Below are 27,905 nucleotides of genomic sequence, written 5' to 3'. Positions count from 1 at the left end.
GCGGCTTCCAGGGAGGTATGGCTTGCGTGGATCCCCCAACGTTTCCTTACCCAGAATCCCCTGCAAACCTCAATTTTAGCTGAAAAAATCACTTTTTTCACACATTTTTGTGTGGGAAAGTTGTGGCATCACCAGGCTCACTCACATTTCCCACCTCCAGCGTTCCCCTGGGTCTCCCGGTAAAAATGGTGCCTCACTTGTGTGGGAGGCCCAAGTACCCGCGACAGGCAAGGGCCCAAAACGTAGTGAGGTGACATCAAAATTGCCTATCTCAAAACCACCTGGTTTTGCAAGGGGGTCACTTTGGTTTTTGACCCGGTGCTCGGCGGCCATCTAGGGAAACCTACCAAACCCACACATTTCTGAAAACTAGACACCCGGCGGCTTCCAGGGAGGTATGGCTTGCGTGGATCCCCCAACGTTTCCTTACCCAGAATCCCCTGCAAACCTCAATTTTAGCTGAAAAAATCACTTTTTTCACACATTTTTGTGTGGGAAAGTTGTGGCATCACCGGGCTCACTCAAATTTCCCACCTCCAGCGTTCCCCTGGGTCTCCCGGTAAAAATGGTGCCTCACTTGTGTGGGAGGCCCAAGTACCCGCGACAGGCAAGGGCCCAAAACGTAGTGAGGTGACATCAAAATTGCCTATCTCAAAACCACCTGGTTTTGCAAGGGGGGTCACCTGGGATTTTGGCCCGGTGCTCGGCGGCCATCTAGGGAAACCTACCAAACCCATACATTTCTGAAAACTAGACACCCGGGGGCTTTCAGGGAGGTATGGCTTGCGTGGATCCCCCAACGTTTCCTTACCCAGAATCCCCTGCAAACCTCAATTTTAGCCGAAAAAATCACTTTTTTCACACATTTTTGTTTGGGAAAGTTGTGGCATTACCGGGCTCACTCAAATTTCCCACCTCCCAGCGTTCCCCTGGGTCTCCCGGTAAAAATGGGGCCTCACTTGTGTGGGAGGCCCAAGTACCCGCGACAGGCAAGGGCCCAAAACGTAGTGAGGTGACATCAAAATTGCCTATCTCAAAACCACCTGGTTTTGCAAGGGGGGTCTCCTGGGTTTTTGGCCCGGTGCTCGGCAGCCATCTAGGGAAACCTACCAAACCCATACATTTCTGAAAACTAGACACCCGGGGGCTTTCAGGGAGGTATGGCTTGCGTGGATCCCCCAAAGTTTCCTTACCCAGAATCCCCTGCAAACCTCAATTTTAGCTGAAAAAATCACTTTTTTCACACATTTTGGGGTGGGAAAGTTGTGGCATCACCGGGCTCACACAAATTTACCACCACCCAACGTTCCCCCAGGTCTCCCGGTAAAAATGGTGCCTCACTTGTGTGGGAGGCCAAAGTACCCGCGGCAGGCAAGGGCCCAAAACGTAGTGAGGTGACATCAAAATGGCCTATCGCAAAACCGCCTGGTTTTGCAAGGGGGGTCACTTTGGTTTTTGACCCGGTGCTCGGCGGCCATCTAGGGAAACCTACCAAACCCACACATTTCTGAAAACTAGACACCCGGCGGCTTCCAGGGAGGTATGGCTTGCGTGGATCCCCCAAAGTTTCCTTACCCAGAATCCCCTGCAAACCTCAATTTTAGCTGAAAAAATCCCTTTTTTCACACATTTTGGGGTGGGAAAGTTGTGGCATCACCGGGCTCACACAAATTTACCACCACCCAACGTTCCCCCAGGTCTCCCGGTAAAAATGGTGCCTCACTTGTGTGGGAGGCCCAAGTACCCGCGGCAGGCAAGGGCCCAAAACGTAGTGAGGTGACATCAAAATGGCCTATCGCAAAACCGCCTGGTTTTGCAACGGGGGTCACTTTGATTTTTGACCCGGTGCTCGGCGGCCATCTAGGGAAACCTACCAAACCCACACATTTCTGAAAACTAGACACCCGGCGGCTTCCAGGGAGGTATGGCTTGCGTGGATCCCCCAACGTTTCCTTACCCAGAATCCCCTGCAAACCTCAATTTTAGCTGAAAAAATCACTTTTTTCACACATTTTTGTGTGGGAAAGTTGTGGCATTACCGGGCTCACTTAAATTTCCCACCTCCAGCGTTCCCCTGGGTCTCCCGGTAAAAATGGTGCCTCACTTGTGTGGGAGGCCCAAGTACCCGCGACAGGCAAGGGCCAAAAACGTAGTGAGGTGACATCAAAATTGCCTATCTCAAAACCACCTGGTTTTGCAAGGGGGGTCACCTGGGATTTTGGCCCGGTGCTCGGCGGCCATCTAGGGAAACCTACCAAACCCATATATTTCTGAAAACTAGACACCTGGGGGCTTTCAGGGAGGTATGGCTTGCGTGTATCCCCCAACGTTTCCTTACCCAGAATCCCCTGCAAACCTCAATTTTAGCTGAAAAAATCACTTTTTTCACACATTTTTGTGTGGGAAAGTTGTGGCATCACCGGGCTCACTCAAATTTCCCACCTCCCAGCGTTCCCCTGGGTCTCCCGGTAAAAATGGTGCCTCACTTGTGTGGGAGGCCCAAGTACCCGCGACAGGCAAGGGCCCAAAACGTAGTGAGGTGACATCAAAATGGCCTATCGCAAAACCGCCTGGTTTTGCAAGGGGGGTCACTTTGGTTTTTGACCCGGTGCTCGGCGGCCATCTAGGGAAACGTACCAAACCCACACATTTCTGAAAACTAGACACCCGGCGGCTTCCACGGAGGTATGGCTTGCGTGGATCCCCCAACGTTTCCTTACCCAGAATCCTCTGCAAACCTCAATTTTAGCTGAAAAAATCACTTTTTTCACACATTTCGGGGTGGGAAAGTTGTGGCATCACCGGGCTCACACAAATTTACCACCACCCAGCGTTCCCCTAGGTCTCGCGGTAAAAATGGTGCCTCACTTGTGTGGGAGGCCAAAGTACCCGCGGCAGGCAAGGGCCCAAAACGTAGTGAGGTGACATCAAAATGGCCTATCGCAAAACCGCCTGGTTTTGCAAGGGGGGTCACTTTGGTTTTTTGACCCGGTGCTCGGCGGCCATCTAGGGAAACCTACCAAACCCACACATTTCTGAAAACTAGACACCCGGCGGCTTCCAGGGAGGTATGGCTTGCGTGGATCCCCCAACGTTTCCTTACCCAGAATCCACCGCAAACCTCAATTTTAGCTGAAAAAAATCACTTTTTTCACACATTTTGGGGTGGGAAAGTTGTGGCATCACCGGGCTCACATAAATTTACCACCACCCAGCGTTCCCCCAGGTCTCCCAGTAAAAATGGTGCCTCACTTGTGTGGGAGGCCCAAGTACCCGCGGCAGGCAAGGGCCCAAAACGTAGTGAGGTGACATCAAAATGGCCTATCGCAAAACCACCTGGTTTTGCAAGGGGGGTCACTTTGGGTTTTGACCCGGTGCTCGGCGGCCATCTAGGGAAACCTACCAAACCCACACATTTCTGAAAACTAGACACCCGGCGGCTTCTAGCGAGGTATGGCTTGCGTGGATCCCCCAACGTTTCCCTACCCAGAATCCCCTGCAAACCTCAATTTTAGCTGAAAAAATCACTTTTTTCACAGATTTTGGGATGGGAAAGTTGTGGCATCACCGGGCTCACACAAATTTACCACCACCCAGCGTTCCCCCAGGTCTCCCGGTAAAAATGGTGCCTCACTTGTGTGGGAGGCCCAAGTACCCGCGGCAGGCAAGGGCCCAAAACGTAGACAGGCGGTTTTGCGATAGGCCATTTTGATGTCACCTCACTACGTTTTGGGCCCTTGCCTGCCGCGGGTACTTGGGCCTCCCACACAAGTGAGGCACCATTTTTACCGGGAGACCTGGGGGAACGCTGGGTGGTGGTAAATTTGTGTGAGCCCGGTGATGCCACAACTTTCCCACCCCAAAATGTGTGAAAAAAGTGATTTTTGCAGCAAAAATTTAGGTTTGCAGGGGATTCTGGGTAAGGAAACGTTGGGGGATCCACGCAAGCCATACCTCCCTGGAAGCCGCCGGGTATCTAGTTTTCAGAAATGCATGGGTTAGGTAGGTTTCCCTAGATGGCCGCCGAGCACCGGGCCAAAAACCCAAGTGACCCCCCTTGCAAAACCAGGTGGTTTTGCGATAGGCCATTTTGATGTCGCCTCACTACGTTTTGGGCCCTTGCCTGCCGCGGGTACTTGGGCCTCCTACACAAGTGAGGCACCATTTTTACCGGGAGACCTTGGGGAACGCTGGGTGCTGGTAAATTTGTGTGAGCCTGGTGATGCCACAACTTTCCAACCCCAAAATATGTGAAAAAAATGATTTTTTCAGCAAAAATTGAGGTTTGCAGGGGATTCTGGGTAAGGAAACGTTGGGGGATCCACGCAAGCCATACCTCCCTGGAAATGCATGGGTTTGGTAGGTTTCCCTAGGTGCCGGCAAAGCTAGGGTTCAAAAACTACAGCTCGTCACTTTGCCAAAAAAGGGTAATTTTTCAGCGCAAAATTGAGGTGTGACCACGTTGCGTTTTGCGCCATTTCCTGTCGCGGGCACTATGCCGACCCGCACAAGTGAGGTACCATTTTTCTCGTAGGACTTTGGGGAACGCGGGGTGGGTGGAAATTTGTGGATCCACGCAGATTCCAGAACTTTCCATCACAGAAATGTGGGGAAAATGTGTTTTTTTGTCAATATTTTACGTTTGCAAGGGATTCTGGGTAACAGACCATGGTGGGAGGCAGTCAAGTCACCCCATCCTGGATTCCCCTGGGTGTCTAGTTTTCAAAATTGTATAGGTTTGCTAGGTGTCCCTAGGTTCCGGCAGGGCTAGGGTTCAAAAACTACAGCTAGTCACTTTGCCAAAAACGGGTCATTTTCCACTGCAAAATTGAGGTGTGACCACGTTGCATTTTGCGCCGTTTCCTGTCGCGGGCACTATGCCGACCCGCACAAGTGAGGTACCATTTTTCTCGTAGGACTTTGGGGAACGCGGGGTGGGTGGAAATTTGTGGATCCACGCAGATTCCAGAACTTTCCATCACAGAAATGTGGGGAAAATGTGTTTTTTTTGTCAATTTTTTACGTTTGCAAGGGATTCTGGGTAACAGACCATGGTGGGAGGCAGTCAAGTCACCCCATCCTGGATTCCCCTGGGTGTCTAGTTTTCAAAAATGTATAGGTTTGCTAGGTTTCCCTAGGTGCCGGCAGGGCTAGGGTTAAAAAACTACAGCTAGACTCTTTGCAAAAAAGGTGTAAATTTTCAGTGTGAAAATGTGGTGTGTAGGTTTTGAGCCACTACCTGTCGTGGGCACTATGCCTACCCACACAAGTGAGGTACCATTTTTATTGGGAGACTTAGGGTAGTTCAGATTTGTAAAGCAACTGTTATTACCTATTGATTGTTGATGCATTTCTCCCTTCCAAATGAAAGACGTGTAAAAAAAAAGTCATTTTGAAAAATGACCAATAATTGTCATGCAAGTATGAGTATTCCCAATTTCGAAAATGTCCAAATATGCACTGTTTCTAAACTCTGTAATTTGTTCCCATTTCAGAAATACATAGGTGTCTTTCATACCGATTTTTCCATGTACACATTTTCCCACAATAATTGCTATATACCCGGAACAAAAAAAAAAACATTACAAAATGCTGCTCAGTTTTTTACACTGGGTTCGTTGGGCTCTTGGTGAACCTACAAGTCCTATATATCCCCACAACCAGGAAGGTCCACCGGATGTAACGGTACATTGCTTTCAAGGAGATGTCATAATTCGAAGAAGTTACAGGTGAAAACGTTGACTCAAAAGGCTGCTTTTTTCAACAAATTTTTAATGTTTCCTATATTTACCTGTTAGTTTCTATAAAGAAACCTTGATGGATCTACACAAATGACCCCTTGCTGAATTCAGAATTTTGTCTACTTTTCAAAAATGTATAGCTTTCCAGGATCCATTATTGCTTTTCTACCCATTTCTACCATTATCTGGAAGGAGGTTGAAAACACAAAAAATAGCAAAAATAGGGTATGTCCCAGAAAAATTTCAAAACTGTGTAAAAAATGTTGGATTTCTGACAAAAATCTGTCATTCCCTAAAAGCTGGAGAAATTGTGATTTCAGCCCCACAACCCCTTTTTTGATATCATTTGCAGAGAAAAACCCAGACGCTTTCATTTGCAGCCAGTTTTCCCCATTTTTCACAAAAAAACCAAAATGTTGCTGTATTTTGACTAATTTCTGGGAACCCTCTAGGAGAATCCACAAACCCTGGGTACCTTTAGAATCCCCATGATGTTGGAAGAAAAGGACGCAAATTTGGCGTGGATACCTAATGTGGTCAGAAAGTTACAGGGAACTAAGCGCGCACTACCCCAAATAGCCCAAAAAAGGCTTAGCACAGGAGGGGGAAAGGCCTAGCAGCGAAGGGGTTAAGCTATTGGCATTGTAAATGACAATGTCTTTTATTTATGTTTTAAAAAAAAAACATAAATAAAAGGCATTGTCATTTACAATGCCAATAGCTCAAACTCGGTTAAATGCGAGACCTATTGCATTGCAAATGCTTGTTAGATACAAGAGTGTCCCACAAGCAAAACGCATGTGCAAGCACATGCTCTCGCAAGCTCAACTCTAAAAACTGCATACTTGCTGGGCTTCCATGTCTTGCTGGGCAAGACAAGAAATAATATAGAGGATCTAGTTATTTTCCACAACCATTTATAGACTTATACAGGGTACCAACCTGTGGACTACACAGATGCCATCAAGGGCTACCACTTCTCATAACACTTTATACAAAAAGACGGTAAGTACCTGAATATGTTGCTGCCCCAAATTCTCACACAATCCTTGACCACCAGGTCCATACATTGCCTCTTAATCTCACCTACTGCACCCAATTTTACCTACACAGACCAAGCTGGTACCACCGCCCCCCCGCCACCCCCCATCAATTCCAGTGTAAATCCATAGGATGCCCCTGAAGTCAATGAAAGCCAGAGCGGTCTGTGACCCTGCTGCAGTTACAAAGTGGTATATAAATGATACATAGGAAGTGGCAATGTACCAATCGAAAAATATTTTCGATTTTGCAAGAGATATAGAAAGATCTATATAAAACAGTGATACAGTCATATAATGGGAAGGTAGTGGCCGTTCCAGGGCGGGAACGGCTGAAAGTTCACTCAAAAACATAGACATCTGTGAGTATTCACAATCTCCATTATAACACTATTCCTACTCTAGAAATTGCTGGAAAGATACTCTTGGTAAGGTTAGGAATGAATACTTTGAGATGCTGGAAAAAGACACCCCAAAAACTGCTGAGGGTTTGGGGGAACGGAGTTCAACACAAAGAAATTTATTTTCAGTGAAGAGGGGAAAAAATGGTAGATGTTCACATAAACTGATGCACATTTTTATACTTGCTCTTGTGAAAATACAAATCACAAATTTCTGTTGGAGTACACCTGGAAGCCTGCGACTTCGGCATTTTTTCAAAACGTAACCCAATTTTTCTTTATGCATTGCTAAAAGTTGTAACTCTACATCCATGATAGGTTGTAAACCTCCACGTGTTCATCTACTCGTTTTTCATACATCAAGGAGCTAGATCAAAAGGGAAAAACACAAGTTCTCCAAAGAGTTATTAAGTAACTTGCAACACCTTAAAGCATCAAATTGCACTGTCAGAATGATCAAGTATTCACAGCTGACTTGATACAGTTGTTCCACATTGCTACAAAACAATTATGAAGTAACCCCAATGATTTTAATTTAGGAGACTGAGTAATAAGCGTATTTCCTGGCATGAACGGCTGGGGGATGGAGGCGCAGGGCCAAGAATCAGAGGAGGGCGACTCAAGTTTTGGTAATGTATCAGTATCCCCCCCCCCCAGTTCAGACACAAGCCTTTCTATTCCATCCTGTTACGTTGCCTCCTCACCCCAATAGACACAGAAGATACGGAGCGGAAGACATACCTTACTCTGTATCATTTTCACCATAGCGGCGGTAGGGAGCGGTGTTAGCGGAGAGAGGAAATTAGCTAAGAGGTGCCGAAGCATGGCGATGAAGCAGGGCAGGAGGCGCAGTAGCAACAAGTACACCGTCCAGCCCAGAGAGGGTTTTTATCACCGGAGAGAGTGTGGTGTGCTGAGAATGGTCGGGAACTGGAGAGACGCCGCCCTCAGTCTCACAGACACACTACCTGCTTCCGTAGAAGAGCAGCACAGTGTTCGTGGTGAAGTGTTTGGTTCCGTATGAGTCGGCGTGCCTGAGTGTCTAGTTTGAACAGTCTTTTTACCCAAGAGCCACTACAACAGCCTGGCAGTAGTGAAATGCATGACCCTTTTAGCCTGACGTGACAGCGCACAACATGTGCTGTGCAAAGTAAAACAAACCCATTGAGCAGCGAAGCCCTGCTAGCAGCTGGGACAGATATCAAGCGAGCCTGGGGTCAGATTGTCTCCGAACCAGCCTTGATTTAAATACAAATGTCTGTTTCATCGCTGATGAGTGCAATGTCCCTTAGTTTGTGGCACCCTCTCGCCTTCTGCAAACAAACTTTAACAAGCACGCGTGCCTCGCGCGGCAGCATGGGGAGGGGGCCTGTGCGATTCACTTGCGGGAGCGAGCGGCTGGCGCCGTGATGATTGATACCATATGGCGCGAGCCGCTCGCTCCTGCAAGTGAATCTCCAGACGTGCACGCGTAGCCATTGAAGGCAATGGAACACGTGCACGTTTTTGTCTGAAAAGCCGAAGCGATCGCTAAAGGTCTTTTTGCCTAAGCATCGCATGTACGCTGCATAGGCGAGACCTAAAAACCAGCACCTCAGACAGGAGGAAACTCCTAATCTGACAGGCGGTCTGATCACTGCTTTGGCAGTGCGGCGGTGAGCGATGGGGCGGACCCGGTCCTGCAACATCAAAGTCGTATTCAGGCCCTTAGTGTTCATTTTAAAGAAAGTGTTAAATTCAATTTCTGGGGTTTTGAGGCACTTTCAAGATATTTTAGAGATTCTCATTGATCAAAAAGGGTCTCATTTCTGATATTTATCTCTTTTCATGAACAAATGAACAGAGTGTCACTCTGAAGACCTGATTACGAGTCTGGCAGTCCAAGGACCACCAGACTTGGGGGCATGGTGGTGGCGGTCCAGCCACGGGCAGTCCGACTGCCCCATTACGGATCGGGCAGTCGGACCGACCTGTCACTGCCGTTCCCTGGTGGTGTTGCATCAGTCAGAGGCAGCAATATGCTTGGCGGGACAGCCATGGTCCCGCCAAACATATTACGAGTTTCGTCTCCGCTGGCAATGTCATGGAGGTTTCTCTTCCATGTACACTGTGGCAGAGAGGGAACAAAAGGGGCCCCACAGGGCGCCCTGTGCATCCACCGCATGTGGACACACACAGGGGGGGCATAACATGTCCACCTCTGTGTGCATGCACACCAGTTCCGGCAAGGCATGGACTTTTGAATCCATGCTGTGCAGCAACCTTGCTGTGTGGTTCCATTGCAGTGCCTTTTTGAAAGGCCCCGCCGCTGTTGAAAGAGGCCCCAACGTGGGACCGCCACTCCGCCTGCCCACCAGACCACTTTAAAGTCGTAATCTAGCAGCCAGGTTGCAGTGAGTCAAGGCGTTGTTGGGGTGTGGCAGTGGCATACCGCCCACTCGCGCACTGCCGAAACTCGTAATTGGCCCCTAAGTGTTACACATTTGGCAGTTGAATGTCACTCATAAGTACACTGAAAACTTGGCAGCAATGTGGGTTACATTTCTGATATTTATGTTTCTATCGTCTTCATTGGTTGATTTTGCTCGCGAGAAAGTGTCACTCATAGTCATCGAATGTCGCTCATAATTACATTGAAATTATGGAAATATCACAGATAAGCACTCTGAAACCTCGACAGCTATGGGACACCTGAGACAAACGACCTCAGCACCCTGTGGTCCAGCATCCCCTGATGGCATCTGTCGACCCCCCCCCACTCCCCCACTCCCCCCACCGTCCTCGCGCCCCCCGCTGAGTAACAAACACCTCATCGCTCAACGCGGGCTGAGGACGTCACCTTCACCTAGTATTTTTGGTAAATCCACGTCCATTGAGGAATACGATCAAGAAGAAGTCTGAATTTAAAATGCTTAAGCTGCACTATGCCAAGTCCACCACAAGATGGCCACACGGAATTACAAATGCCTTAATTGGTACGATTAATTGAACTCCACTCTTTTTCATGTTATATTCCTTTGTCTCTACCAGGCCAGAGTCCAAAGCTTAAGTACTGTTCTCTAGTAGGGATAATTATATTCCAGGAATTATTACCGTGAAATAATGCATCTATTGTTTCAGTTGATTCCTTCTACGTTTATGAGTAGTCAAAAGGCTAAGTTTGCTTATTTCATAATATAACGTTTCCTGCTGCACAGGGCACTTACCCATACAAGGAAATGAAACATTCATATATGTCATCATCAAATAAGCTGTATCCATCTGGCACATGCTTCGCATTCACAGGTCCCAAGAATAGGGCCCAGATTTACATAGAAGTCATGCAAGGCAGGGCAGCAAGTACAGATGCTGCTGTGCGTTGCGTGAATGGAAGAGAGCAGAACAGCACCATATCTCCTAAGATACGGCGTTGTTCTGCTCTCTCCATGTGCTGCAACACTTCAAGCTGCCATGCGCCAAGGCAGACACCCTTGAGCCACAGTGCAAGGTTGCGAGTGTTGTGGGAAAGCAAACGTTTTGTGCGGGAAAGGGTCCCTTGTAATACAACTACTATGCTTTAAGGTGTTTCCCACTTTCTAAGTGTGCTGTACAATGCAGCACACATGCAAAGAGGGTAAAGAGAGGAGAAATGAAAACTTTTCTCCTTATTACGCCTGCCTCGAGGAGGCACAGAATTTTGGCATAAATCGCTGTCGACAATTATTTGTAGAAAGGGATTTGCATCAAAACCCATGGGAGGTTACATGGGAAGGCCCATGCAACCAGCCCGGAATGCCCCTGTGACACAAAGTAATGCAAGGCAGCGCATTGTTCAGGATTGCGTTACTTTGGGTTACAATCCAACACAAATTGCGATTTGCATTGGACTGTAAATCCCACCACAATACTTGGCATTGGGTGTGCATTTCAAAAGTAGCGCAACCCTAATGGAAAGTGTTAGTAAACCTGGTCGTAGGTGCTCAAAGACGCAGTTTGGTAAATTCCGTGGTATCTGTTTTAATTCCAATTCTTCTAGTTTAAGAAGTGCTATGAAGGGAGCACACAGATTACCACTACCATAATATGCAGCTGATTTCTCCATTGTGTCTCCTATCCAGCTAACGTAGCAATCTTCAAAACGTTACACCAATCCCCACTTGGTACAACAACGTTTCTGCCCTTTCTCCAGTGAGGTAAACTGCTGAATGTTTGTTGGTGAACATTGAAAAACTTCTGGGGACATCCCACAATGAAACTTAAGGGATGTTTGGGGCCAAACGTGATATTTAATTGTGCATACCTTTGCCCTCCAAACATGACATGAAAGGCGTGTACAGCACTCAAGCAAGAGTGATATAGTCCAATCTCCCCATCAGTTGCCAGGAGTAAACTGCAGGCAGTGATGAGTATACACAGCAGAGATGAGGACTATAGGACAACCATGAGATGCGAGCCTACACAGCACCAAGGTAGAGGTCATGCCAGGACTTAGACCTTGTGAAACTTTCCTCGGACAGGGGAGACCTAGCTTTTTGGCCGATGCCCGGTGGAGCTACCTGATAGCTAAAGAGGATATGGGTTGTGGAGTTCCCCCTCGGCCGTCACCTACCCAGCCGGACTTTGGACAGATTTTCCTTTGTCTCTCTGTCGTATCCACCCCCATTCTTCCCCTTCACCCTACCGATCTGCTCCGTTCATCTCGTTTTACTATGATCTTTAAATGTTTTCCCGTGGAGACCTAGCTATTTGGCTGATGCCCGGTGGAGCTACCGGATAGCTATTGAGGAGATGGGCTGTGGTCTTTCACCTCGGCCGTCACCTACCCAGCCGGACATTGGGCAGACTTTCCTTCGTCTCTCCGCCTTATCTCCTTCCCCGTTACCCTTTTACTTTACCCCTTATCCTTCGACACGAACCAACTGATGTAACTTGTAACTGATGTATTCTCTGTAACTATGTGTAACTTGTAACCTATGTAACTTTCCTCATGTAAAGCACTCTGATACCTTCAGGTTTAGCCAGCGCTATATAAAACTCAAGTAAATAAAATAAGAATAAATACAAGCATCACCAGTTCAAGCTTTTAGAACATGTACTGGTCAGTTGAGCACCAGTGTATCTTAGGAGGGCCGAGCAGGTCCTAGGAGGAGGGGTCCGCAGACAGGGAGGACAGACTGAGCCTGAAGGTTATTCGATGGTGGTAACAAGGGAGAGGAGCATGTGTGTTCCATCTGAGAATGGATGTGGATTGATTGTTTGTTTTTGGAGATAGTTAGTGGGCCAAATGAGGATGCGAAAGGTTGTCAGAGTTCTAACTTGGTATCTCTTGCGTTGCCCCACTGCTTTCTCGAGGTGCGAGAAGGCAGAAACATAAATGGTAATAACTACCATTTTATGTTTCTGCCTTCTCGCACGGCGAGAAAGCAGAGTGCCTGGTTGGGGGTGGGCGGTCCTGCTCGAGGGCAGGGGGGAGTGGCTTGCCCACTGTTGTGCATACTGACTGTTTGGCCGGCCTGGGTGCCGACCAAACAGTCAGTATGCCCAACAGTGAGCAAGCCACTCCCCCCCTGCCCTCGAGCAGGGCCGCCCACTCTCCCATTTTCTCTATGTAGGCTGCTGCATACTGCTGCATGCATCAGCCTACATAGAGAAAATGGCCCTGGTGGGGCGCGCTCTGCTTCGCCTCAGGCTTTGTGATTGGCGGAGGGGAGGGAGGGAGGCTGGCTTTCCAGGCTGATGACGTCGCGCCGATGAGAGCTGCCTGCAGAAATTTGAAAATGAAATGAAAATAAAATGAAATGAAAAGGGGTTTTATTAAGCGCGACTGCTGCCCAAGGGCGTCCAAGCGCTAAGATAGAAGAAGATAGTACCTCGTGGTGCAGTGGCTTCGAGAATAGTTATTTAGTAAAGAGGAATGTTTTAAGCTTTTTACGGAAGGATAACAAGTTGGAATTGGATCTGAGATATAAAGGGAGAGAGTTCCTTAGTTTGGCTGCATTATGGGAGAAGGACCTACCTCCTGCTCTTGATCTCCTAATCCTGGGAGCTACAGCCAGGAATGCATTGGCAGAGCGGAGTTGTTTGCTGGGGTGGTAAGGAGAGAGCAGGCAATGGTTGATCTTTGGGCCAGTTTTCCAAAATGCCTGGTGAGAGATGCACATAGCTTTAAATTTAATCCGCTCCCTAACAGGGAGCCAGTGCAGAATCCTCAGTCCTGATTCTACTGACGCTCTACAAGGAAGCTGAAGCAGCATGCGCGCGGCACAATTCTGAGTGCGCTGAAGTTTTTGCAGGACATATTCCGGTGCCCCTAGATACAAGGCATTACTAAAATCCAACCGAGATTGAATTAAGCCTTGTATCACAACCTGCTTGGCTTCAAACGGTAAGAGCGGAAGAATTTTCTTCAGCATTCTGATGATTGCAAAGCAGGTTGCGGAAGTCTTGGTTGCTTGGGTGTTAAGAGTCAGGGATTCGTCCAACCAGACTCCAAGACTTTTAATGATGGTTTTTGGGATGGGCGGTACGCCCAGACTAGAAGGCCATAGGAGGTCAGCAGGACGGTAGATGGCGGGAGTCGGACCCCAGAAGCTGAGGTGAAGACGGTAAATTAAGTTTTATTATATTTTTTTAAATTAAACAAACCCCTCCCGCCTCCCCCATCCCCCCTGGGACTACACCATTTCCACCCCCTCTCCCCTCACCCGCCCGTCATGCCGGCCGCGACTGTGATTTAGTAATACTTTTTCAGCAGGGTTAGTTGTCCTTTAGTCACAAGACTCGTGAAAACGGAGTTGCTGACACATCATTCCAGTGTTTCTTGGCGGAGCGCGTAAACCTACACAAGGCCCTATGAGAAGTTTAAAGCTATCCACATGTGTGGATTTTCAGTCTGTGGCTGGAGGAGAGTGGAGCAAACTCAACATCCAAATGCTAGCAAGAAATCTAAACGATTGCAAGGTCTACCCTAGGCACCCCTAATGGTCCAGACCAGTTCTGCAGCAGCAGCAGGGATGTGGGGTACTGTTGTTATGTTTACTATGGTGGATTATGCATTGTGGAATGGGGTAGTCCGTCATCTTTCATATTTTCCATCTGTTTTTCCCCAACATCTCCTGCTTTCGACCCGTTCGTTGCCTTAAACATTTTGTACTTGCTACTACTTTTTATGTCCTCAGAGTAGTTGGTATGATGATCGATCATGCAAGAGTATACTATTAGGATAGCTTGTTTTGCTCATTAAATCGTGCCAGGCGAAGTCATGGCGCTTTTTCACATCTGACTGAAGCCATTACGACTGGCCTCTGAGTTTGGCTGAGACAGATGTATTATCTGAATTGACCCGTAACCTTCTAAGAGATTTTGCGGCTGCATTGTCTGTTGAGACTCTGATTAGATTCGCCATCTCTGTATTCAAGCATGTGCACTTTATTATAATGATACAGCATTACTGCAGCGAGTACTCTAGACGAGAGTGCAATAATTAAATTATGACTGCATTGCAAAAGAAAGTAGTAAAAAGAGCAGTACACCACGCAATGGTCTACATTGTGGGCAAAAGTGATATAATGGCAATGGTTAATATATAACACGTGTGTCTAGTGCACTTTGTATCCTCTATTTTACCTGCAATAACATGTGATCGTCAGTAGAAGGTATAAATTCAATGAGCTGCTGACATGAGAGAAAATAATTGAACATAAACTGTAGAATAGCTGGAAGTAATATCCATGCTCCATCGAGCTGTGTAGTTAATAGTTGGCAGTATAACTTATATTGCAGATTTTAAAAATGTGGTAAGAAATCATTCATGATGTGCTTTGTTGCTCTATAAGATCAGCTGTAATGTATGCATTCTGATGTGCCGCATTGATTTCCCCTTATGTATGGCTATATTAATTGTATCACTTCACATAGACAAATGCGTGCCTTTCAGAAACCGAAGCAAACTTGGCTAGAAAAATTTCAATGCACTTTGCATTAATTGATTTCAATATTATAGGGTATGTGTTTTATTTCGATGCCTAACAATGGCGGAATAATCTAACTATGTTTTCATTTTCCAATCTCCCAAAAATGTTGCTTCTTTCTAAAAGCAACACAGCATGTAGACGGCGTGTTAGTCTGCATGGATATCACCCACGAGTGTTTCTACCAGACAGCGCCAAAATTTGCTTTATGGTAACTTAGGAGCACAGTGGCGGTGCTCACCGGTGTGAAAAGGGTAGCTGTTACACTTCGTGGAATGGGGCATTTTGGTTTAAAACAGATTTTTGCTGGACGCAGGTTGTCTTTGACGGTAATGTCTTTGGTTGAGGGGTGGGCACAGGGTACCAGTGTCCTGGGCACTTTGCCTATTAAACGTGTTTCTTTACTTACTTCGGCTTTGCTATATCACTTCTTAACCCAGCTGGGACACACATTACAAAAGGAACGCGCTGCACAAGGGGCCTGGGAGGGCATGAGGGTTGTCCTTGAGGTATGGGTAGTCTGTCTTTCTGGCAGCTCGTTCAGCGCCTCGAGGCGCAAGGTAGGATGGAAGGACATCCAATTTAGGCGAAGAGACTCACACCATTTAATATGGTTAGGACATAAGAGTATGTCCTGTGCACTTTGTGTATTAGAGTCAGCCTCCTTCTTTTTATTGTGCAGTGCTTGGTGATTAGCGGTGCAATTTGAACAGTGTGTATGTAGCAAAATTCTAAATGTTCTTGTGCTGAGAAACAGTATATTGGGTCGCAGTATTAGATTGTTGCAGTAATCTAGTTTACTATTAGCAAGCATTGTGTTAATCAGAACATTAGCAGTGTGGGCGGGTAATGCGCTTGGGGTTATTTCTTCTGTTAAGTAGATGTAATCAACTCATGGTAGCTGTGAATGCTCTGAAGAACTGTCGTCACAAACTAGGATTAAATAGGGTCCTTAAGTTCCAGGCAGAGGAGGAATAAAAAACATCATTGGGATCACCATCATGTAAAGGGTAAAAAACAGACAGGCCCAGGACAGAACCATGGGGCTCACCAACAGGTAGGAGGGCAGGGGGCAATTGGAGGAGTAGCAGAAGGCCAAGAAAGATCAATCGGTGAGATAGGAGATCCGCTCTTTGGCTTTACCATCAAACAAGGCTTAGGTGAGATCTGCAAGTAAGGTTGGGTGGCCAGCCTATCAGTGTCTAAGATGTGCTGAGGTGAAGAACTTGTAGATAAGCCTGTGAGGGCAGTTTAGGCCCAGCACTAATTGCTTTATTTACTTTCCTGCTTCCTCAAATTTGCTTAAAAATGCACCGTTTGTCCACTTTTTCCAAAATTTTCTTGGGGGAAGAACGCTCGCTTGCCGCAGTGCAGAACGACAATGTTACGCCTCACCACTTTCAAATGTCATCAGCCGCCACTGCTGGCGTAGAGTCTTAAAGTGCGGACTGGTTCTATGGGGGACAGAGCAGGCGTGAGAGTTCATTTCAGAAATATGTATTCGCATACCGGAAATATACATAAAAGCAGCACAGAGTGCAACAAAACAATAAAATATAGTACTTACAATTATTCTTCACAATCCGTAAAAAGCAAACCTTTTAACAATCCACAGAATCAATGCAGACGTCCATTACAGGGAGAATCAATCAAACATGCTTTTCTTAGAAGACACAGCTAGTCTCAGAAATGTACCAATCTGGTAACACTTCCTCTGTACATAACGTTTGCATTTATCTAAGGGCAACCCCACACTGAGCAAAACAACGTTTGTAAGAAACGGCAACAAGAAATGCGTAGCAAAAATCAATTACAATTTACAAAAGTAAACGAAATGTTGCAAGGTTTGCTCCGAGGTATGGTCACAAGGACAGACACCTCGATGGTCGACAATAGGAAAGCCCAAGGGCTATCGAAGCAAATGGTGAACTGGGCCTGCCCTATCACGAAGCAGAAGTGATCTTTCCCATCTTTCCAAGTGGGGTAGGGCTCCGTGTCAATATTTATTTTCCAATTTACGTAATTATGGACAGTAGTTTTATAACATTCAGCGCTCTCCCTTTACGCTACCTCTTCTCGCAGTACAGTGACGCCACAGCCCCTTTATCTTCCCTGCTGAAGACTGATGGCGAATGAAGCCTTTCCGGGCGACCAGGATCTTTTAAGACGGATTCAGCATAAGCTTCCAGGGAAAAACGAAACCCTTACCTAACTGAAGGCAGTTTCTGATAATATCCCTCCCTATTCAAATCGCCTCAGGGTTGACCTACATAGTAATCCATAGTAAAATTAATTAATTGGGGCTAATTTAATGCGATCCTGCAAGTAGGGCAAACACAGCTCACCGTGAAATTAAAAATGTGAGCTGGAGGAAGGCTGGCTCAGTTGACACCCGCAGATACGGGTCTCCTCTAGCTGTAAGGGGTCGGTAATAGTACATCCCAGACTCCTGCACCAAAGCAGGCTGCAGAAACTCACTGGAAAGAACAAATGGATGTGAGGGGGGCCAAGGCCTTGCGACACTCCTGGCCGGGAAGACTCAAGAGCACAGATGCCCTGGATAACTTTAAGGTACTGGCTGAGATATGAGAGCCCCATGTCCCAGGACTGTCAAACACTACACCCAAATAAGGGAAATTGTGCATGCTGTCTAATCGCTGCCCCCCACAGGCTATAAATGACACCCTTCGTTTATTAGGGCCGCAAGCCATGAAATGTTCCTTACTAAAGTCGGTGCTCAAATTTAGATTAGCCATAAATGCAAAAACGGAATCCACCAACCTACAAAGAGCAATAGGCATGCGGGCCAAGAGAATCGCATCATCTGTGTACATTAAGGCTGGAATGGCCACACTGCCTATCTTTGGTACATCCTTGGAGGCATCCAATGAAAAAGAAGACAGATTATTAATAAACAAGAAAAACAACAGTGGGGTCATCAAACTGCCATGGCAGGCACAACATTCTGGTCTAAACACTCAGGTAAGCTCCCCATCAGGGCCAAGACGTACCTGGACCCCAAATTCTCATGACATGTGCCAAACGTGTACCAAGGCAACATCAAGACCCAAATCTAACATAATTTAGTGTGGTTCAGACAATAAAAAGCAGTTGATACATCCATAAACGCTAGGTACAGTGGGCAGCGCCTAGCGATGGTGTAGTTCTCCAGTAGAGGTGGAGATTAAAGCACTGCTCCACAGTACCCGGCCGCTTTCTGAAATCATATTGAAGTGAAGTATATTTTGCTCACGGGTCCATTCCCTTATCTGATTAAAAATGACCCTGCCAAAGATTTTTACTGCAGTATTGTTCAGAGAGATGGGACGGTAGCACCTTGGTTCTGACCTATTACCCTTTTGAATGTTGGTACTAATGTCGAGAGAGACTTTGGTAAATTGCTGGGGACGGGTTTGTAAATACATTAGTAAGAAGAGAGCCCCAAAGCTGGGTGTACACTTTCAGGAGCTGCCTATTGGCAAGTGAACATGAGGAGTCAAGCCACTTGGTTACCACATGATTATACTGCAGTGGCTTTCAAAGGGACGCTATATTACACCAACAAAGCTCCTCCAAGTGACAAAGAATATTGGGAAAATTGGGCATTTCCAAAAGACAGTAAATGAACTCATATACTGTTGAAACAATTTTACCAGACACTCACTAGGATTTTGCATGTGCCAATGCAACCTTAGACCCTGTTAAAGTCTGGGCCCATTTACAAACTTTTCTTCAGAGGGGACAGGTCTTTCAAGTATAGTGAGCGGTGAAAGAAAACAGCTCCCTGGTTATTATCCCAATACAGTGCAACCAATGTGGCTACACATTAATCCAGTTGACTCTCTGGTCTGAGTTTAGTAGGGTTTAATTATAAATTTAGAAACAAACTAATATAGATCAACCCTAGCATAATTGTATACAATTACAAAAAGATCAGAATAAGTCAAAATCTCCTTAAGAGATGTACCCTATATTGTAAAAAAGCAAATGACTAACTCTAAGACGGCGATGTAGACAATCAGTAAAAAGAAATTAAGGTTACATTGCATTAGATTATTCTCTTTAATCAGCATGAGCAAACTTTCCCTACACTACCTTAACAAGGGCATCCAAAAACTGAAAGCATATGAATAAAGACAAATGCAAGTAAAAAAGAAAGAAAGGTGTCAGCCATCAGAGTCTTCAGTTGAAACACTCTGACCATGGGTCAAGTAGCTTAAAGCCACTCAAGCAGAAATATAGGTCTGCTCTCTGAGAAAGCCTAAGATGGACTCTCTTCCTCACTAAACACAGCACATAATATCAACTGTAGTCGACTTGACACTTTCACTTAACTTCTTCTTACAAAAATTCCATAGCTCTGGCACAACTGGATACTTTCAGTACCTTTTCTAGCTAGATAGCACAAAGGGGCATATTGTCAAGAACGTGTGATAACCATTGCAAAAGTTATTTAACGCAACCCTCAACATCGCAGTCCATCGCTGGAAATTTACGCCGTGTTAACCAGGTATTCACAACACGGCGATACCATGCAATAGTCACCAGATAACGCGTCAACTGACCGCGATGAAATTAACGCCACGCCGCACAATTGCAAAACGCGAATGCTAAAAAAGCTGCGATGAGGCAAATAGTGATACAAAAATCAGCGAAAACCTGCTACAGGCCTGCAATTCACACGCGTCAGGCAGGAACAATCACCATAAAAGTAGAAAAAAAACTGACAAACAAATGCCAAACAAAAGCCAAGCACAATGGATGTTGCCTGAGCAAGTACGGAGGAGAACCAGAACCCCACAAGCCCCCGGAGGACCTGCCTGGGACCTCGGGGTCAGGTAAGGCCAAGGAGAAGAAGAGTAGGAAGAAGCGCTTCAGTCCGCAGGAAAACAGGATCCTGATAACGGAGGTGGTCAAACACCATCAACTACTGTTCGTCACCTCCACTGTGTCATTGGCAACAAAAAATGGACTATGGTAGTCCATCGTGGACAAGGTGAATGCAGTCGGAGTGCTGAAGAGGACAATGGAAGAGGTCAAGAGGCGCTGGAATGACGTCAAGCGCAAAACAAAGCTGAAACTCGCCAACAACTGGAAGGCAGCAATGCAGACTGGAGGTGGGAGTCCTGCACCACAGGAGGAGCTGGACGACATGGAGGAAATGGTGTCCACAGTCATCAGTGGGGAGACGGTGGCTGGAGTCGGGGGACCTGACACTGCTCAACAGGATCGGACACAAGAGCACCAGGGTGAGTGATGACCGGGGGATGGGGGAGATGGGCACAATGGCACACATGCACAAGTAAGCACAGCACATCTGCGGACAAACCATGCCCCAGACCCCAACTCCCACCAAGAGAACAATGTACCCAAGTATGCTACATGTCAACACCGTATAAGCACAGAAGTCAAAGGCACACCGCATGAAAGGGATAAGGTGCAGCAAAACAGAGCAGCAGGGGCCACCTCCCAATGCAGCACACACACATAACATGCAGAGCACATCAACCCTGACAGCAAAGTGGCACAAACTCCAACACGTCCACACCAGAACACAGGACACAACTGGTGCAGACTGGGTGTAGACACTGGCCAATCACAAGTGGCATTGCTGGGAAATCTGAGTTTATATTGTACAAGTACAAACACACATCCGTGATATTGTCGAAATGTCCACTGTCCTGCAGCAAATGGGAAGCCCCATGAAACAGCCACAATGTACACAGTCATGCAGTCAGTATGTAAACATGTACAATGCAACAACACATATGTGAACACATTGTTAAACTGCATCCCCCTTCACATTGCAGAGGGAGAATCAACACCTACTGCAGAGCAGCCCGAACCTCTCTTCTCTGATGACGAAGAGGACCACCACAGCTTTGACTCCGACGCCCTCCAAGAGTTCATTAACAATCTCCGCAGCCCATCTCCAGGAGCAGGGCAGCCCAGCTGCAACGGGGACACCACACCCCCTGCACAGACCACACAGCAGGCAGCAACCACCACCACTGCTTCTTCCCAGGACCCCCACGAAGAACACATGGCCTTCCAATGCAGTGTGTTGGGATGCCAGAAGCAACTGGCTGAACAGGTGCGGGTGTGCTTCAACCGCATGGCAGACAAACCATATGCCATACGTGGGTGTCTAAGTCCCATCAGGGACCACTCACAGTCCCTAACGGACACCGACAGTCCGCTCCATGCCCTCCAATGAACCAAGACTGACATCGCCAGAGTCCTGACTGTGCAACAAGAACGACTGTCTAGTCAGGGTGGCTCCAGCAAGCTCGCCCGGGAGATGGGACTCATGCGAAGGCTCATGGAGACCATGGAGTGGGCAACTGCGGAAAGAGCGGCTGCCACGGCTGCACACCAGCGAGAGGTAGCTGGGTTCCACAATGATCTCAAAACCATCCTCATGGCATTGCTGCCACAAGGCCTTGCGCCGATGCATGCTACCACTACATCCACATCTCCGCCCCCTGAAGTGTTAGTGCCACACAGTGCAGCAGACTTTCCATCTCCGGGCCCAGAGGTGTCACTGCCACACAGTGCTGGAGAAAGGCCAGCACCACCCACACATGAGGCACATGAAACAGCAGAGGACGAGATGCGGATGAAACCACCTTACTGGTACAGAGAAAACTGTAGCATTCATCTCCGCCATATAGCCGGTTTCAGCTTGGTTCTGCCCTCTGCATCATCACCTTCCACTGTCCCCCGATACACTCTGCGACACTCACCTTGGACCTCTCAATGGACTGCCATATTCTGTTTGATCACCAATGACACAGCTAACAGACTGCGGATTGAACTCTTCCACTTCCTTTGGACTTGTAATTCCCTAAGTAACTCTGACTGGCCCTCCACGGGCCAACATTTGAAAGTGGGGTTTGCATGGCCCTGTTCTGCTCCATATGCAACACTCCACTGAATGTGCATTAAACATTCCGAATCACAAAGATGTGTCGTCTCTATGGTCTTTCAAGTGTGGTATTATGGATGAATGTAGGGTCAATGAATTCCTCTAACGTCCATGTGGCTCATGTCGATGGCCTTGGGTCGCAGGGTGACACATTGCCGATTGTCGTCTGGGTGGCGCCGACGCAACAACAGCGACACACACATTTGTTACTTCCTTGTCCAGCCCCGTACGGAACCATGCCCAGAGCCCCGGGGTCATTGTTCAAACCGTTACGCTGGACTAGCATACACCAGGCCAGCCCACTATGCTTACGCTCCAGGGGGGACAGCAACATCACATGTGCCAGGACTCCCCTGTAGTGATCTGCTGCTCATAGGTCTAGTTGTCAGCTTGCCACGGCCACTTCCTCACGACTGGTTTACACCCACACCACACCCATCCAGCACACGCGTCACAGCACATGTGACCCTGCCAATAAATAGGGCCAGGCGCACGTGCACGACGCCATTTCCAATCTCTCTCGGGATGTATCCGTGTGGTGTGCATGTAGACATTGGGTCCCAGGGGCCTGTGACATCACATTCCGCAGGCCCGGAGGTGACATGATGGCCTCCGCACCACGATACCCAATCATAGAGGGTCCATGACTAGCGGGGCACAGACTTGGTGGCATTGGATACACTGCGGCCAGCACAGACACACCGCCACGGGACGGTGACTTTCGGTGCACTGAGGTAGGGGCACCTTAAGTGCTGAGCGGGTGTGCAGCCTGCGATGATGCCGAGTCCCGGCGGTCCAGACGGCTCATGTTTTGTGTGCCCTGCTGGACCGCAGTGTAGGCCTGAGCCAGCGGGCAGTACGGGCCTACCGCCAGGTGGCGTCACCGCCTGGATCACAGAGTTAGTGGCACCTATGAGGCTGAGCGGGTGTGCAGCCTGCGATGAGGCCGGGTGCACTGGTATGTCCTCTACTATGGAGTAATCAAGACCCAGCACCAAAAGTGAGACCTGGTGGCCTGCGGAGCGGGACTGCATGATGTGGAGGGTGCCATGTCCGCGCCCCCCGGGTTTGTGGCTTGCAGCCGCACGTGGTGGGCCCTCTTTTTTACACGCCGGTGGCGGAAGGTGAGCAGTGAGGCCTGGGTGTGCAGGGACGGGCATGCACCGCTGGGCGGTGGGAGGGGCTGTGGTGCAGCTGCCTGGGTGCGCAGGGGCGGACAGGCGATGGTGTCGTGTGCAATTGTATGTACTTTGCCATTCAGTTATCTGGACTCTGTTTCAGATGACGGGCCTGTCTCAGTTGTGGGACCTGGTGAACTGCATTACATACCGGCACGTGGTTGGAGACACACCGGTGGCAGCAGGTGAGCAGTGTGGCCTGGGTGCGCAGTGTCGGCACTCTCTCTCCCTGTCCCTCTCTTCTTTTCTCTTTCTCTCTCTCCTCCTCTCTGTCCGTCTATCTCTCTCTCCCCCTCTCTGTCCGTCTATCTCTCACTCCCCCTCTCTGTCCGTCTATCTCTCCCTCCCCTCTCTGTCCGTCTATCTCTCTCTTCTCTGTCCGTCTATCTCTCTCTCCCCCTCTCTGTCCGTCTATCTCTCCCTTTCTCTCTTTCTCTCTCTCTCCTTCGCTCTCTCTCTGTCCCTTGATGTGTGCAGGACACACCTTCTCATCATGATTTTTGTCTTGCAGGCTGTGACCTACGGATTGTCCTGAGGGGAGCCACCATGTGTCTTCATTTCTGTTCTGTGTTTATTTTAATAAATTATCATTTGTTGCTTCGAAGGTGAATGTGTGATGCTAATTTTTGTGACGACACATGCACGTCACCAGATGTGATTGTGCGACATCATGCGGGTTATTTGGTACATGATTCAGTGTTGTTGATGTGGCATGTCTTTGTCCGCCCCTAACCTTCCCTCTCCCATCCACACATCGCCCTTCCGCTCTCTCCCTTACAGACTACCCCACCCTCCTCACACCATCCCTACAGACAACACCATCCCCAATCAATAACCTCGCTCTCCCCCTCCCCTGACATATCTACAGCTAACGCTACTCCTCAATCGCTGACCTCCATATATCCGCTCCCCCTAACGACCCTCCCTCTTCCTGATTTCCCCCTTACACACCCCAACTCCCAATCCCACATGCACTCTAACGCCCTGTCCCTTCCTTCCCCTAATACTTATATTTCTAACTCCTGTCCTTCCTACCTACCCCCCAACCTGAATCCCTTCCTCTCCACCCTGAATCCCCTTCCATGCCCCATCATCTTCGTCTCCGAAACCTCTATCTCACTCCCAGAAATACACATCGCCCCTAACCCTGGGGCTGTCCCGCTCCGCAGTCATCATGCCCTTTCAACCAACATCTCATACCTCTTCCCCTGAGGTCTCGAATCCCCTGTCCCCCCTCACGCATCCTCTCACACCCTAAAACCGTTGCACTCCTCCTACACCCACCACTGCACTGACCTCTCACTCCCTCCAAATAACAGACATCCTTCTGCTGCTAATACAGAACAGCCTCTATCCACTCCCCCTTACAACAATGTCCCCCCTCACTCTAATAACCCAGTCTCTACACAACATAGAACGTGACCTCTCCACATTGACGAGAGATCCCACTCAGCTTTGAATAGACTTTAATGCCCACAGCTCTAGATCCATCCTTTGTCGGGTAAACTCCCCCTACGCAGGCCGAAAAAACACCACCAACTACAAACCTTGGAGAACTACCCCTCTCCGCTGCCGTATGCAGAGACCTCTCCGCACCTCCTGCCATCTCTCCCCGTCCTACCGTACTGACCTATGCAACTCCTACCATCCCAGCTCATCAATCAATAATCCTCCTGGATGGTGCCGTGATAGCTATGGTGAACAGTATGAGGTGGTGGTCAGACCAGTCGATGGGGACGATATTGGACATGAAGTCCAGATCTTTATTGGTAATGATAGCATCCAGGGTGGCTCCTTTGGTGTGGGTTGGGGACTGACATAGTTGTTTGAGGTCATTCATCTCGAGAAGATTAGTGAAAAGGGTAATTGTGGGATCATCAGTATCGTTCCAATGGTGGTTAAGATTTCCAAGGAAGAGATTTTTAGAGTTGGATATTGAGGATTGTGTCAGAAGGTTGGATAACTCATCAACGAAGGGGTGAGAATCTCCAGGAGGGTGGTAGATAGGGTGGTAGATATTATGTAGGCGAATAGGGTGGGAACCTTGTACTTTTAGTTCAGCTTCAAGGTATTCGAAGGTGGAGTGTTCAGATTTGTTAACAAGGTAGAACTGAATTTCGTCTTTGAAGATGATGGCTGCACCACCACCTATTCTGTCAGGTCTGTCTTTTCTAAGGATGGAATATCCTGCAGGGGAGAGTATGTCAAGTATGCTCGTAGAATGGTCATTAAGCCGGGTTTCCGTGAGGAACGCGATGTCAATGGATTCGCTAAGGATAGTTTTGGAAATTTCAGTGGCATGTCGGACAGTGAATTGTCAGTTCACAAGCATGCAGGTGAGTGGTTTAGGGTTGCATTTGGGGGGTGGGTAAGAGTAGATGGTGGTGAGTTGAGGAGGGGGTCTGGGTGAGACGAGAGAGAGGGGGATTCTGTTCATCCCCAGTATAACTCATTAAACCTAAGAAATGGACCAGAAATCTTATTCTTACCCCACTGATGTACTCGAGTCCAAACTGTATGCTCTAATTCTCCACATCCCTCCCTCACAAAATGCAAATGAGCTTACTAAACATTTCAATAAAGCAGTCACCGATACTTTAGACCAATTGGCCCCACTGAAATTTAAAAATCAAAGAAATATCCCTTCCCTTTAACTCAGAGCTCAACAAAGAAAGACGTACACTCAGACTTACGGAAAGAACATGGAGACAGCATCTCTCTCCCTCACATCTGGCTCTCCTCAGATTAGCTAAATAGACATCCAAGAAACACATTTTTAACGAAAAGGCATCCTTCTTCCGAACTCAACTTGATCGGGCCAAAAACAGACCCAGAGAACTGTTCAACATTGTTCGGAACCAAACTTCCTCCGCACCTCCAATTCCGCTGGCTTCGACGACTAGATGTGAAGAAATTGCCCACTTCTTCTTGGAAAAATTTGCGAACATAGATCAATCCTTCCTTTCAACTCTGATCCCAACCACCCCCCAACTCCCCCCTGACATGTCCGCAAAAACTCACTCCGCAATCACCACACCCCCTGATCCCATTTCGAACCTACATACTACTCCTCACCCTTACCTTTCCACACACACACTCTCTACAATACCTTCACTAAACCACTCCCCACATTTACCCATAACCACACATCCTAAAATCAATCTACATAAATCACAACTAAAAAACAATGCCTTCTGGCATAATTTCCACCCTGTAACTGAGCATGAAGTTTTTAACATCATTGCCAAACTAAAACTGTCCTCCCACACCAAAGACCCACTCCCTTCCAACCTTGTCCAAGACCTAAAACACATCATTACCCCATCCAGGACCTCTAGCATCAATACCTCCCTTGCCACGGGTTGTGTCCCTACCTCCCTTCAACTTGGACAAATCACGCCCATTCTTAAAAACCCTATGGCCGACTCCAATGACCTTAACAATCTCCGCCCCATCTCTAACCTCCCCCTTCTTTCAAAAGCCCCCCAAAAATGTGTCCTGCTCCAATTAGATAAACACAACGAAAATTTCAACTTACTGGACCCCCTGCAATCAGGTTTCAGGAAAGGTTGCAAAACCGAAACTTCCATGCTTAACATTGTCGATGACATCCACCACTCCCTCGACAATCGCGAGACCTGCCTACTGATCCTCCTTGATCTCTCTGCTGCGTTCGATAAAGTCAACCACTCTGCCCTACTTAGGGGCCGATTCCAATTCTGGAAAAAGGCTGTACGAATCGTTGTACGGAGCGTTTTCCCCGTACGACTCGTACCCGGTAAACTTTCTGTACAACCTAGGAAGTACGATTCGTACAGAAAGCCTATTTCCGTACGAATCGTACAAAAGACCGTACGGGTAAAAAAAAAAAACAAATCTGATCCGGACAGCTTGTACGCGACATCCGGACGTATTTAAGCAGCGGTTTCCAGCCCAGCAAGTACGATTCGTCCCTACGGCACTCCGTACGGCGCTTTTCTTACAGGAGCCAAAAACAGCTGTAAAAGCAGAGTCCTACAAACGGAGAACCGGTACGCGACGTACACGCCATGAACCCCATCGTACGTGTCCTCCCGGTCCTCTTAGCCTATGACCTGGTGCACCGAAACTGATGCACACGCCATAGAAGGTAAGAACAACACCCAGGGGCCAGGGTGGGGGTGAGGGGCAGGAAACATACCCCATAACCAAAGCCAAACCTATAATATGGAGCCCATACATTACCATCAGGGTCTGGTCACTTGTGGGGGCGTGTCCTGCAACCCCTGCGTACCGCAACAACGGAAGTGGACATGTACGGTGCGTTGCACACGTACGCCTAAGGCATCAGTAGAATAGTGATATGGACCGTACACACGCAATGAATGCGTGGATACGGTGCGTTTCACACATACCCCTACGGCACCAGTATAATATTGATACGGACCGTACACACACAATGAATGCTTGGGTATGGTGCATTTCACACGTACCCCCATGGCACAAGTATAATATTGATACGGACCGTACACACACAATGAATGTGTGGGTATGGTGCGTTTCACACGTACCCCTATGGCACCAGTAGAATAGTGATACGAGCCGTACACACGCAATGAATGCGGGGGTACAGTGCGTTTCACACGTACCCCTACAGCACCAGTAGAATAGTGATACGGACTGTACACA

The 27,905-nt window shown here is 47.9% G+C and overlaps 1 long non-coding RNA gene across 1 annotated transcript in view; it reads left to right on the top strand.

The window, feature by feature from the left end:
- Positions 1–27,905, top strand: part of LOC146817261 (uncharacterized) — a 189,037-nt gene that overhangs the window by 63,837 nt on the left and 97,295 nt on the right. The window lies entirely within an intron of this gene.

Source organism: Triturus cristatus, chromosome 6 (genome assembly GCF_964204655.1).
Source record: "Triturus cristatus chromosome 6, aTriCri1.1, whole genome shotgun sequence".
Classification (NCBI taxonomy): Eukaryota; Metazoa; Chordata; class Amphibia; order Caudata; family Salamandridae; genus Triturus; species Triturus cristatus.
The sequence above is the reverse complement of the archived record's forward strand: the minus strand, read 5'-3'. Positions and strand labels throughout refer to the sequence as shown.